General features: G+C 57.0%; 1 protein-coding gene across 3 annotated transcripts in view; it reads left to right on the top strand.

The window, feature by feature from the left end:
- Window positions 1–2,511: 2,511 nt before the first annotated feature.
- LOC136588326 (zinc finger protein 271-like) overlaps window positions 2,512–12,567 on the top strand; it is a 93,331-nt gene continuing 83,275 nt past the window's right edge. For all 3 annotated transcript variants that reach the window (XM_066587449.1, XM_066587448.1, XM_066587447.1), the window contains exon 1: window positions 2,512–2,564. The gene's annotated coding sequence lies outside the window, so the exon portion shown is untranslated. The remainder of the gene's footprint in view (window positions 2,565–12,567) is intronic.

Raw genomic sequence — 12,567 nt, 5'->3', positions numbered from 1 at the left:
GGAGAGGACACACAGAGCCCCAGTGCTGCAGAGCATTACTCCTGTAGGAGGAGAGGACACACAGAGCCCCAGTACTGCAGAGCATTACACCTGTAGGAGGAGAGGAGACACAGAGCCCCAGTACTGCAGAGCATTACACCTGTAGGAGAGGACACACAGAACCCGGTACTGCAGAGTATTACACCTGTAGGAGGAGAGGACACACAGAGCCCCAGTACTGCAGAGTATTACACCTGTAGGAGGAGAGGACACACAGAGCCCCAGTACTGCAGAGCATTACACCTGTAGGAGAGGACACACAGAGCCCAGTACTGCAGACTATTACACATGAAGGAGGAGAGGACACACAGAGCCCCAGTACTGCAGAGTATTATACCTGTAGGAGAGGACACACAGAGCCCCAGTGCTGCAGAGCATTACACCTATAGGAGGAGAGGACACACAGAGCCCCAGTACTGCAGAGTATTACACCTGTAGGAGGAGAGGACACACAGAGCCCCAGTACTGCAGAGCATTACACCTGTAGGAGAGGACACACAGAGCCCAGTACTGCAGACTATTACACATGAAGGAGGAGAGGACACACAGAGCCCCAGTACTGCAGAGTATTACACCTATAGGAGAGGACACACAGACCCCAGTACTGCAGAGTATTACACCTATAGGAGGAGAGGACACACAGAGCCCCAGTACTGCAGAGTATTACACCTGTAGGAGGAGAGGACACACAGAGCCCCAGTGCTGCAGAGCATTACTCCTGTAGGAGGAGAGGACACACAGAGCCCCAGTACTGCAGAGCATTACACCTGTAGGAGGAGAGGAGACACAGAGCCCCAGTACTGCAGAGCATTACACCTGTAGGAGAGGACACACAGAACCCGGTACTGCAGAGTATTACACCTGTAGGAGGAGAGGACACACAGAGCCCCAGTACTGCAGAGTATTACACCTGTAGGAGGAGAGGACACACAGACCCCAGTACTGCAGAGTATTACACCTGTAGGAGAGGACACACAGAGCCCCAGTACTGCAGAGCATTACACCTGTAGGAGGAGAGGACACACAGAGCCCCAGTACTGCAGAGCATTACACCTGTAGGAGGAGAGGACACACAGAGCCCCAGTACTGCAGAGCATTACACCTGTAGGAGGAGAGGACACACAGAGCCCCAGTACTGCAGAGCATTACACCTGTAGGAGGAGAGGACACACAGAGCCCCAGTACTGCAGAGTATTACACCTGTAGTAGGAGAGGACACACAGATCCCCAGTACTGCAGAGTATTACACCTGTAGGAGGAGAGGACACACAGAGCCCCAGTACTGCAGAGCATTACACCTGTAGGAGGAGAGGACACACAGAGCCCCAGTACTGCAGAGTATTACACCTGTAGGAGGAGAGGACACACAGAGACCCAGTACTGCAGAGCATTACACCTGTAGGGGGAGAGGACACACAGAGCCCCAGTACTGCAGAGTATTACACCTGTAGGAGGAGAGGACACACAGAGCCCAGTACTGCAGAGTATTACACCTGTAGGAGGAGAGAACACACAGAGCCCCAGTACTGCAGAGTATTACACCTGTAGGGGGAGGACACACAGACCCCAGTACTGCAGAGTATTACACCTGTAGTAGGAGAGGACACAGAGCCCAGTACTGCAGAGCATTACACCTGTAGGAGGAGATGACACACAGAGCCCCAGTACTGCAGAGCATTACACCTGTAGGAGGAGAGGACACACAGAGCCCAGTACTGCAGAGCATTACACCTGTAGGAGGAGAGGACACACGGAGCCCAGTACTGCAGAGCATTACACCTGTAGGAGGAGAGGACACCCAGAGCCCCAGTACTGCAGAGCATTACACCTGTAGGGGGAGAGGACACACAGACCGCAGTACTGCAGAGTATTACACCTGTAGGGGGAGAGAACACACAGAGCCCCAGTACTGCAGAGTATTACACCTGTAGGAGGAGAGGACACACAGAGCCCAGTACTGCAGAGTATTACACCTGTAGGAGGAGAGGACACACAGAGCCCCAGTACTGCAGAGCATTACACCTGTAGGAGGAGAGGACACACAGAGCCCCAGTACTGCAGAGCATTACACCTGTAGGGGGAGAGGACACACAGAGCCCCAGTACTGCAGAGTATTACACCTGTAGGAGGAGAGGACACACAGAGCCCAGTACTGCAGAGTATTACACCTGTAGGAGGAGAGGACACACAGAGCCCCAGTACTGCAGAGCATTACACCTGTAGGAGGAGAGGACACACAGAGCCCCAGTACTGCAGAGCATTACACCTGTAGGAGGAGAGGACACACAGAGCCCAGTACTGCAGAGTATTACACCTGTAGGCCCGCTGCCTCCCCACTACTCGGGGGTCTGCTCGGTATATTCTGCAGCCGCCGGTAACACCTCCAAGAAACCAACAAGCCGCAGAATGTCTCCAAGCAACCCAGAGAATCGCAGGTTGGCCACGCCCTCACAGCAGTCACGTGTCCGGTCACATGGGCGTGACGTCACCGCAGGTCCTGCAGCCGCTGGGTCTCAGCCTGTACGGTGAGTGTTACAGAGCGCTGACCCCGCTGATAAGGGAGCTTCTGCAGACGCTCAGTGTGTACAGTGTCCCCGCGGCAACAGCTGCCGATGTGGGCACGAAATCTCTGCCGGCGCACACAAGATGCCCTCACATCCTCTCCCCCCCTGCAAACAAGATACCCTCACCCCCCCTCCCCTGCACACAGGATGCCCTCACATCCCCCCCTCCCCCTGACACATGATGCCCTCACAACCCCTCCCCCCTGCACACATGATTCCATCACATCCCCCCCTGCACACAGGATGCCCTCACATCCCCCCCTGCACACAGGATGCCCTCACATCCCCTCCCCCCCCCCCGCACACAGGATGCCATCACATCCCCTCTCCCCCCTGCACACAGGATGCCATCACATCCCCTCTCCCCCCTGCACACAGGATGCCATCACATCCCCTCTCCCCCCTGCACACAGGATTCCGTCACATCCCTCCCCCCTCCCTGGACACAGGATGCCCTCACACCCCCCCCCCCCCTCCCTGGACACAGGATGCCCTCACATCCCCCCCTCCCTGAACGCAGGATGCCCTCACACCCCCCCCTCCCTGAACGCAGGATGCCCTCACATCCCCCCCCTCCCTGAACGCAGGATGCCCTCACATCCCCCCCCCTCCCTGAACACAGGATGCCCTCACATCCCCCCCCCCTCCCTGAACACAGGATGCCCTCACATCCCCCCCCCCTCCCTGAACACAGGATGCCCTCACATCCCCCCCCCCTCCCTGAACACAGGATGCCCTCACATCCCCCCCCCCTCCCTGAACACAGGATGCCCTCACATCCCCCCCCCTCCCTGAACACAGGATGCCCTCACATCCCCCCCCCTCCCTGAACACAGGATGCCCTCACATCCCCCCCCCCTCCCTGAACACAGGATGCCCTCACATCCCCCCCCCCTCCCTGAACACAGGATGCCCTCACACCCCCCCCCCTCCCTGAACACAGGATGCCCTCATATCCCCCCCCCCCTCCCTGAACACAGGATGCCCTCACATCCCCCCCCCCCTCCCTGAACACAGGATGCCCTCACATCCCCCCCCCTCCCTGAACACAGGATGCCCTCACATCCCTCCCCCCTCCCTGAACACAAGATGCCCTCACATCCCTCCCCCCTCCCTGAACACAAGATGCCCTCACATCCCTCCCCCCTCCCTGAACACAAGATGCCCTCACATCCCTCCCCCCTCCCTGAACACAGGATGCCCTCACATCCCCCCCCCCTTAACACAGGATGCCCTCACATCCCCCCCCCCTTAACACAGGATGCCCTCACATCCCCCCCCCCCTTAACACAGGATGCCCTCACCCTCCCCCCACCCGTGCCGCACACAGGATGCCCTCACCCCCCCACCCTGGACACATGATGCCCTCACACCCCCCACCTCTGCACACAGGATGCCCTCACACACACACACACCCGCACACAGAATGCCCTCGCATCCCCCCCGCACACAGGATTCCCTTAAACCCCCTCTACACGCAGGATTCCCTTAAATCCCCCTCTACACACAGGATTCCCTTAAATCCCCCTCTACACACAGGATGCCCTCACATCCACCCCTGCACACAGGATGCCCTCACATCCACCCCTGCACACAGGATGCCCTCACATCCCCCCCCCCTGCACACAGGATGCGCCCTCACATCCCCCCCCCTGCACACGGGATGCCCTCACATCCCCCCCCCGTGCACACGGGATGCCCTCACGTCCCCTCCCCCCGGCACACGGGATGCCCTCACGTCCCCTCCCCCCGGCACACGGGATGCCCCCACGTCCCCTCCCCCCGGCACACGGGATGCCCTCACGTCCCCTCCCCACGGCACACGGGATGCTCTCACGTCCCCTCCCCCCTGCACAAATGATGCGCCCTCACGTCCCCTCCCCCCTGCACAAATGATGCGCCCTCACATCCCCCCCTGCACAAATGATGCGCCCTCACATCCCCCCCTGCACACATGATGCGCCCTCACATCCCCCCCCTGCACACGGGATGCCCTCACGTCCCCCCCCCTGCACACGGGATGCCCTCACGTCCCCCCCCCCTGCGCACGGGATGCCCTCACGCCCCCCCCCCCCGGCGCACGGGATGCCCTCACGTCCCCCCCCCCCGGCACACGGGATGCCCTCACGTCCCCCCCCCCCGGCACACGGGATGCCCTCACGTCCCCCCCCCCGGCACACGGGATGCCCTCACGTCCCCCCCCCCCGGCACACGGGATGCCCTCACGTCCCCCCCCCCCGGCACACGGGATGCCCTCACGTCCCCCCCCCCCCGCCACACGGGATGCCCTCACGTCCCCCCCCCCCGGCACACGGCATGCCCTCACGTCCCCCCCCCCCCCCGGCACACGGGATGCCCTCACGTCCCCCCCCCCCCCGGCACACGGGATGCCCTCACGTCCCCCCCCCCCGGCACACGGGATGCCCTCACGTCCCCCCCCCCGGCACACGGGATGCCCTCACGTCCCCCCCCCCCCGGCACACGGGATGCCCTCACGTCCCCCCTCCCCCCGGCACACGGGATGCCCTCACGTCCCCCCTCCCCCCGGCACACGGGATGCCCTCACGTCCCCCCTCCCCCCGGCACACGGGATGCCCTCACGTCCCCCCTCCCCCCGGCACACGGGATGCCCTCACGTCCCCCCTCCCCCCGGCACACGGGATGCCCTCACGTCCCCTCCCCCCGGCACACGGGATGCCCTCACGTCCTCTCCCCCCGGCACACGGGATGCCCTCACGTCCCCTCCCCCCGGCACACGGGATGCCCTCACGTCCCCTCCCCCCGGCACACGGGATGCCCTCACGTCCCCTCCCCCCTGCACAAATGATGCGCCCTCACATCCCCCCTGCCCAAATGATGCGCCCTCACATCCCCCCCTGCCCAAATGATGCGCCCTCACATCCCCCCCTGCCCAAATGATGCGCCCTCACATCCCCCCCTGCCCAAATGATGCGCCCTCACATCCCCCCCTGCCCAAATGATGCGCCCTCACATCCCCCCCTGCCCAAATGATGCGCCCTCACATCCCCCCCTGCCCAAATGATGCGCCCTCACATCCCCCCCTGCCCAAATGATGCGCCCTCACATCCCCCCCTGCCCAAATGATGCGCCCTCACATCCCCCCCTGCCCAAATGATGCGCCCTCACATCCCCCCCTGCCCAAATGATGCGCCCTCACATCCCCCCCTGCCCAAATGATGCGCCCTCACATCCCCCCCTGCCCAAATGATGCGCCCTCACATCCCCCCCTGCCCAAATGATGCGCCCTCACATCCCCCCCTGCCCAAATGATGCGCCCTCACATCCCCCCCTGCCCAAATGATGCGCCCTCACATCCCCCCCTGCCCAAATGATGCGCCCTCACATCCCCCCCTGCCCAAATGATGCGCCCTCACATCCCCCCCTGCCCAAATGATGCGCCCTCACATCCCCCCCTGCACAAATGATGCGCCCTCACATCCCCCCCTGCACAAATGATGCGCCCTCACATCCCCCCCTGCACAAATGATGCGCCCTCACATCCCCCCCTGCACAAATGATGCGCCCTCACATCCCCCCTGCACAAATGATGCGCCCTCACATCCCCCCCTGCACAAATGATGCGCCCTCACATCCCCCCCTGCACACATGATGCGCCCTCACATCCCCCCCTGCACACATGATGCGCCCTCACATCCCCCCCTGCACAAATGATGCGCCCTCACATCCCCCCTGCACAAATGATGCGCCCTCACATCCCCCCCTGCACACATGATGCGCCCTCACATCCCCCCCTGCACACATGATGCGCCCTCACATCCCCCCCTGCACACATGATGCGCCCTCACATCCCCCCCTGCACACAGGATGCGCCCTCACATCCCCCCCTGCACACAGGATGCGCCCTCACATCCCCCCTGCACACAGGATGCGCCCTCACATCCCCCCTGCACACAGGATGCGCCCTCACATCCCCCCTGCACACAGGATGCGCCCTCACATCCCCCCCTGCACACAGGATGCGCCCTCACATCCCCCCCTGCACACAGGATGCGCCCTCACATCCCCCCCTGCACACAGGATGCGCCCTCACATCCCCCCCCCCTGCACACAGGATGCGCCCTCACATCCCCCCCCCTGCACACAGGATGCGCCCTCACATCCCCCCCTGCACACAGGATGCCCTCATCACCCTGCCCCTAGCTGCATACAGAATGCACTCACCTCCTTCTGCTGGTGCCGCACACAGGGTACCCTCATGCCATACATGTTGTAGCGTATCATGACTGATGGATGCAAGGGCTTCTGGGATGCCGCAGATCATGGCGGGTGGTCCAGGGGGCTTATAGACTTTTATCACAAGGCGTGAGGTCCGGGTCACTATCGTCAGCATCGGCACGGCCGATCCATCTGGCTGCCATCGATCACTACTGACCTCATTGTGGTAATGGGGGGCGTCCTGGTGGGATTTCCTGTTCCGCTAGTGGAAGGCGCTATATCTGTAGTGTCCAGGTGCGGAATCCCCGGGATTGTTTCCTCATGGATGAAGAAGGGGGTACTGGCGTACCTTAACGCCACCGGAAGTGAGGGGGTTAGACAGGAGGAATGCCCCTCTCACACCCCCAGCTCCTGATTGGCTGCTGACTGAGGAGAGCTCAGAGGAGACCGACATCAGCCTGCAGTGATTCTCCACTGCGATGGAGGGTTAGGCTGACGGTGAGTGTAATAATATAAGCCTAACTGTTACACTTACCTCTCATCCTAACCCTCCATCCCACCTGCAAATTACAACACGCTGCCTCTCCCCTGCCTGACCGCTCCCTACCCCTCCGCTTACAGTGTAATATTTGCGTAGCAATGGCACCCCCTGCACCCATCCCAACAGCTCCCTGAAGCTGGCTCCACGCATCCCAAGGGTGATGTAACACCTCAGCTGATTGTCTGCTCCATCCTGGCCGCTTGCTGTGTATGCCGCTCTGTGTGCTGACAGCTGCCTCCCCCAGTCGCTGTGCAGAGCCGATGTCCGCTCCCGCTAACAGTGCTGCCGCTGTGCTCCCCGCCACTGTAGTTTCATCTGACTGCCAGACGGCACTTGGGAGGTGAGACACGCCCCCAGCCAATCAGAAGCTGGGGGCATGACGCAATGTCAATACTGTTGTATTATGTAGCCACCCCTAACTTCCAGTGGTGACATAATACACCAGTACCGAAGAAGGGGACAGACACTGTATACAGGTTGTAGAACACCACGGGGAGTCGCCCGTATGGTTCCTGTAGATTGGTGGTTTCCCCTCCCCCTCATCACCACGGGAAGTCGCCGGTGCTATCCTTGTAGACCGGTAGTTTCACCTCCCCCACATCACCGCGGGTAGTCGCCCGTACGCTCCCTGTAGACCGGTGGTTTGCCCTCCCCCACATCACTGCGGAGAGTCGCCCGTACGCTCCATGTAGACCTGTGGTTTCCCCTCCCCCACATCACTGCGGGGAGTCGCCCGTACGCTCCATGTAGACCGGTGGTTTCCCCTCCCCCACATCACTGCGGGGAGTCGCCCGTATGCTCCAGGTAGACCTGTGGGTTCCCCTCCCTCACATCACTGCGGGGAGACGCCCATAAGCTCCATGTAGACTGGTGGGTTCCCCTCCCCCACATCACCGCGGGAAGTCGCCCATAAGCTCCATGTAGACTGGTGGTTTCCCCTCCCCCACATCACCGCGGGAAGTCGCCCATAAGCTCCATGTAGACTGGTAGTTTCCCCTCCCCCACATCACCGCGGGAAGTCGCCCATAAGCTCCATGTAGACTGGTAGTTTCCCCTCCCCCACATCACTGCGGGGAGTCGCCCGTACGCTCCATGTAGACCGGTGGTTTCCCCTTCTCCACATTGCTGCGGGGAGACGCCCGTACCGTCCAGGTAGACCTGTGGGTTTCCCTCCCCAACATCACTTCAGGTAGTCGCCCATACGCTCCAGATAGACCAGTGGGTTCCCCTCCCCGACATCACCGCGGGTAGTCGCCCATACGCTCCAGGTAGACCTGTGGGTTCCCCTCCCCCGCATTCTGCCATTTGTTGCCTGGAAGCTGGAAGGCGGCTTCATCACTAAAGACTCCATGACACCGTCGCTTCTCATTACAGTCAGTAGGCTCTTGGAGAAAGAACGGCGCCGCGCTTTGTTGTCCGGCTTTGGAGCCGGTAACAATTACAGTCAGTATGGATAACATCGCAAACATTTGCGCAGAATATTCCACGCAGTCGGCGGCGGGACGTCCAATCCTCCGCTCGCTTGGACGGTGATTCTTCCGCTGTTTCCACGCTTCCTGGCGGGCGCACGGGGTCTTTCACTTGCAGATGCAACCTTCTCCCTTAATGTTGGCGAACCGCTTATGAACTGTGCGCCCGCTGGGCGGAGCTTCACCAAGCGGTTCACACTAATAGCAGACTGGCAGGCGTGAAAATCCAGAACAAAACACTCTCCTGCCTTCGTTGGCAGCCAGTCTGTCTCATTTATCAGAACTGTCTGACAGTAAGACGCCCTTGTTGCCCATAGCAGCCAATCACAGCGCAGTGTTCATCGTACCTCAGCAGCGTGAGAATGAGCGCTGCGCTGTGATTGGTTACTCGGGACAACAAGGACGTCTTACTGTCAGACAGTTTGATAAACGGACATTTTTGAGTGTCTGCTTCCATTGATATCAGATTTCTGTATTTGAGTGTCATTACATGGTGTGCGGGTCCCGCAACGGGGGTCCTCTGTAATAACCCGGTGGTATTGTAGTTCCAGAGCCTCCACCTCTCCAGCACGTACCGCCGGCCACCATTGCCTTACTGGCTGTTCACATCACGTTTAAGCCATCCATGAGTGGACATGTTTTAACCCATTAAGGACCAAGCGCTGTAAATTTACTTTGCCAGTCCTGGGCTTTAATCCTGGTCGATAGCAGAAATACGGCGGGGGGAAATAAAGCCCCTGCTTCTGCAATCAAGCAGAAGCAGGTTGTGTTGTCAGCGGTTAGTCAGCTGATAATCCGAAGGGGAAGGGAGAAGCGTTTTTTAACTCCTTCTGCCTTCTCCTTTCTCTAGTACATAGCACTCAACGAGCACTATGTACTAAAAAGTGGAAGTGCTTCCTCCACAATGCGAGCCGGCAGTCATGTGACCGCTAGAATGCCCTGGCACAGCAGAGCTGCAGAGTCCTAGCAGACTCAGATCAGCTCTACCGGTGACTATTATCAATGATGTACGATGCGACACCTGATGGGATACCCGGGACGTGGGAAGCGAACAAAGATTTATTTGTGTCGACACCATTTAGTCAGAGGGACCCGTGCGTTCACAAACCCCTGACTGCCTTATTACATCACATCCAGCAGTTTATATATCGACGAGGCCGGCCGATGAAAAGCTTAGTGGTTCATCTTTACTCAAAGACCCGGAAATATGTTTTTCCTTTTATTTTAGCAAGTTTAGTAAAGGGAGGGGTTAGTGGGTGAATTCCAGTGCCAGGTGCCCGGGGTCTGATTACACAGCGTGTCTTAGCTACAGCTAGTATCACACAGGAGAAGATTAGATACATAGCAGAGCAGACTGTATGTACCGACAACTACTAATGAGGCTCAAATTAATATACAGTAGCTACATTTCATTTGGTAGATACATATGTAATAAACAGAACAATATATAATATGCTTCAGCCTTCGGGCTGATAACAGAGAAACAATAGCTTATAAGTCCTCATACCACATCACTACAGGGGGGTGTTTTCCCCTGTAACTGGGGCTCCTATGAGTGCGACTTCTATGGATACCACAACTACAGGGGAAAGTGTGAGATAAAAACAAAAAAGAGACCATGTGAATGACCCCCAGAGGTCTTATATGACGTCACGGGAGTCGGAGATGGTAAAAAAATAATTACATGAATAAAAAAAAATATATACATAAAAGAAATAACGCAAAGCCGAGACTGTATGCACCCTATAATGCAGAACCATACATATCATATATGAAACATCCAAAACAAAATGAGGAACCCGTCCCTGTACTTTATCTTAAAAAAATAACTAGAAGTGAAGGAAAAAACTTTTTTAGCCTTTTACCCCCAATAAAGCAAAAAAACTGAAAAAAAGTCAGTGAAAAAAATAGCCCTGTATGTCATTGGGAAAAAACGCAGCAAAAATAACGTTGCTAGCTGAAGAAAAAAAATACCGCAGTAAAGCAAGCACAGGGGTAAAATCCCTAAGAAGTGTCTGGTCCTTAAGGGGTTAATATAAACCCGCTCATTGCCGAACACATCCGTAGGCTATAATAGCTGTAAAGTGCGCACAATTCACTACTAACAACTACAAGCTGTAATACTAAATATTCTACAGTGAAAGGCGACTTTAATGTGAAACTAGACATAAAGGTGTGGAAATATTACATCACGAGGTGCTGCGGACCACACGTGTCTATATAATGGATGTTTAACAAATGCTCAAAGTATATTTAGGACATGGTGTAAACAGCAACTTAATTGTGCTGCCTGCATCCGTAGGCATATTTGGTATTTCAGCCGCACTTAAGCAGCGCTGCTGATTAGAGCCACCTGATTGGCTCTTCGGCACCACGTGACCACACAGCGTGCACGCGGATTGCCTTCAGCAGCCGTGCACAACACACTACAGTTAAGCAGCTGTGCACAGACCCCCCTTTGGAGATGTGCACGAGTGTTACTTCACGAGACCCGCGGGGGGTTAGGGTTAGGGTTAGGGTTAGCACGGCTCTTCGTGCACAGCTGCTTAACTGTAGTGTGTAGTGCATGGCTGCTTAAGGCAATTCGCATGCACGCATTGTAGTCACATGGTGCTGAAGAGCCAATCAGGTGGCTCTAATCAGCAGCGCTGCCTAAGTGCGGCTGAAATCCCAAATATGCCATCCGTAGCCAGTGACCACAAGAGGGGGCTATACTGCTAATATATAGATACCACTGTAACAAAGTGTTGGTCCAAAATCTTAGTTAGAGGTAAGCTGAGCTCAGGAGATTGACTCACCACCACAACTCTTAGTGTGATCAAAGTGACCTGTTTATTGATTGACAGGCAGCAGTTTTTGTAGAGCAAATGCTTCAATTACAATAATTCAAATCTGTTATAATTAATTTGTTACCATTGGTCAAAGGAACAAACAAAATATGATAAATAAAGATAAGGAATTTAACATCTAAAATGCCAACCAAAGGCACGCAGGCGCAGAGAAGACAAACTTCTTGGAACAGTAAATGTAAACAATAAGTTGTTTAGAGAGAATGTTTAGGAACATCTATGAACATGTCAGCTTGACCCGCCGGCCAGTCTAAGGGCTCCTTCCCACAGACGGATTTCCGCTGCGTAATACGCGGCAAAAATCCGCTGCGTTGCCCGCAGCTATTAGGTTCTATTGAACCTAATAGCTCAATGCTCACGGTGCGGAATTCCATCGCGGGTGTACGCGCGGACGGCTTCCATTGCAGTCAATGGAAGCTGTCCGTTACGCTATCTTCCGCTGTAGCACAGCGGAACATAGCGGGAAACCGCTTCCCCGCCAGCCGCGTCATGTGACGCTGTGGGCGTGTCATATGACGCGGCCAGCGGGTCACATGACGCTGTGCCGCGTCACACGCTCTATTGCGCATGCGCGCCAAAGCGTCATGCGGGACGGAGGACGCCGGATACGGAGGTTAGTATTGGGGTCTCTGGGGGGTGCCGTGACGAGCTCCGCCGTGGAATTCCGCGGTGGAGCCCGTCACGGCCGTGGGAAGCCGGCCTAAAGGACATATAGCTCTCTTCTGGAGCAAAAGCCTTAGTGATTCACTCAAGACTCATTGACTATTTAATATCTACAGTTTGTCAAGAAAGAAGATAAATAAATATAAGGAAAAGAGGCCTACAAGATGGCTAGGGGGAAAGAAAAATGGCTATGCATAAGATAGAGCATGGAGTCCTATTAATTTCATGCGCGGGGGAGGGGTACA

The sequence above is a fragment of the Eleutherodactylus coqui genome, chromosome 13 (genome assembly GCF_035609145.1).
Source record: "Eleutherodactylus coqui strain aEleCoq1 chromosome 13, aEleCoq1.hap1, whole genome shotgun sequence".
Classification (NCBI taxonomy): Eukaryota; Metazoa; Chordata; class Amphibia; order Anura; family Eleutherodactylidae; genus Eleutherodactylus; species Eleutherodactylus coqui.
This window is presented reverse-complemented; position numbering and strand designations above follow the sequence as displayed.